Source organism: Microcebus murinus, chromosome 4 (genome assembly GCF_040939455.1).
Source record: "Microcebus murinus isolate Inina chromosome 4, M.murinus_Inina_mat1.0, whole genome shotgun sequence".
Lineage (NCBI taxonomy): Eukaryota > Metazoa > Chordata > Mammalia > Primates > Cheirogaleidae > Microcebus > Microcebus murinus.
In genome coordinates, this window is record NC_134107.1 from 100,677,619 (window position 1) to 100,679,486 (window position 1,868).

The 1,868-nt window shown below is 36.7% G+C and overlaps 1 non-coding gene across 1 annotated transcript; it reads right to left on the bottom strand.

Annotated features, from left to right (window-relative positions):
* Positions 1-1,378: 1,378 nt before the first annotated feature.
* LOC142870853 (small nucleolar RNA U13) lies at positions 1,379-1,482 on the bottom strand. The gene has a single exon (XR_012919182.1). It is a non-coding gene; the product is annotated as a small nucleolar RNA U13 (small nucleolar RNA).
* Positions 1,483-1,868: the final 386 nt, after the last annotated feature.

Here is a 1,868-nt window from a genome sequence, read left to right on the forward strand (position 1 = left end):
CAATTTCTTGCCATATGAGCCTCTTCAACATGGCAGCTTACTTTACCAATGCATGCAGACTGAGAAATCAACAGAGTCTAGCAAGGTTTCATTAGGTAAAATCCACATAACATAAAATGAACCATTTTAAAATAAACATCTCAGCAGCAACTATAATAGTACATTCACAATGTTGTATAATCACCACCTCTATCTAATTTCAAAAAGAATGAGAAAACCCTTATCCACAGCAGACACTTCTTATTCCCTTTGCCCCCTGGGGTTTACCTATAGGTTTATTTACTCTGGATATTTCCTATAATTGAAATCATGCAATACGTGACCTTTTGTGTTTAGTGCAACCTATTAGCTTGGATAAATTAGCTATTTTAGCTGGTCAACAGTCTTACTTTCCAGAGGCAACTATTACCTGGAATACGTTGGCTAAGTTATTTTTCTCCTGGTCCCACTATTGTTTAGCATAGAAATGGGAAAATATGCTTGATTACAAAATTATTTAGCACAGGAACAGGAAAGTATGTTTGTTTCATTTCTAAATCTCCCATTTTTGTTATTCTTCATGTTTGTGGATATGATCAATTTAGATCTGCACAGGTGTTTGATGGAGTTTCAATAGTAGTTAGTCTACCTCTCAGGTTTTCTTTTTCTTTTTGTTTAGGAATATAATTTCTTGGATCATTTGATTGCTGTAGCGTTTAAGACTCTGGAGACCAAACATTTGGTAATAAGCACTGTAATTAGGACAAATACTAAGAGAAGGTGCTATGACTTGAATGTCCCCTCCAAAACTCACATTGAAATTTAATTGCCATTGTGATGGTATTAAGAGTGGAGATCATTAAGAGGTGATTAGGTCTTGAATGCAGATACCTCATAAATGAATTAATACTGTTATTGCAGGATGGGTTTGTTATCATGAGATTGGGTTGTTATAAAGGAGAGTTTGGTCCTCTCTTGCTCTCCTGTGCTCTCTTGCCCTTCCACCTTCTGTCACAGGTGATGCAGCAAGAAGGACCCCATCAGGTGTAGCCCCTCTATCTTGGACTTCCCAGTCTCCAGGACCATGAGTCAAATAAATTTCTTTTCTTTATAAATAACCCAGTTTCAAGCATTCTGTTTCAAGCACAGAAGATGGACTGCAGAAAATATCAAGAAGAATGCACTATAAAGCAGGGGTGTTGTTATAAAAAACAAAAACAAAAACCTGAAAATGTGGAAGCAGCTTTGGAACTAGGTAATGGATAAAGGCTTGGAAGAATTTGGAGGGGAAGGGTAGAAAAGCCTAGAGTGCTAAAAATGGAGCATTAATTGTGCTTCTGGTGAGGGTTCAGAAGAATAGAGTAGCTGTAGGTAAAGTCTTAATCTTCATTTATTTTTTAATCAGACAGGTAATGTGCCAAGGTTGTAACAAGGTTTGAGGGAAGCACATCTCACACATGAACGTGAAACCCCAGTCATCACCCTTATGAAATACAGAAGGATCTGAATCTTCTTAGAGAATGCGCAGTGGTTGTGATCATAATGTTGGTAGAAATATGGCCACTAACAGCCGTTCTGATGAGATCTCAAACACAAACAAGAAATATCTATTGGAAACTGGAGCTAAGGCCAACCATGTTATAAATTGGCAAAGAACTTGGTGGAATTGGGTTCATGCCTTGGGGCTTTATGGAAGGTAGAATTTAACCAATAAACTATGATATCTTAGCAGAAGAAATTTCCAAGCAAAATATTAAAAGAGCTGTGTGACTACTTTTAACTCCATACAATAAGATACAAGAGGAAAGAAATGACTTAAAGATGAGATTTATCATTAAAAGAGAAGCAGAACAAAACCTTTTGAAAATTTTCAGCCTGGCCATATAAAG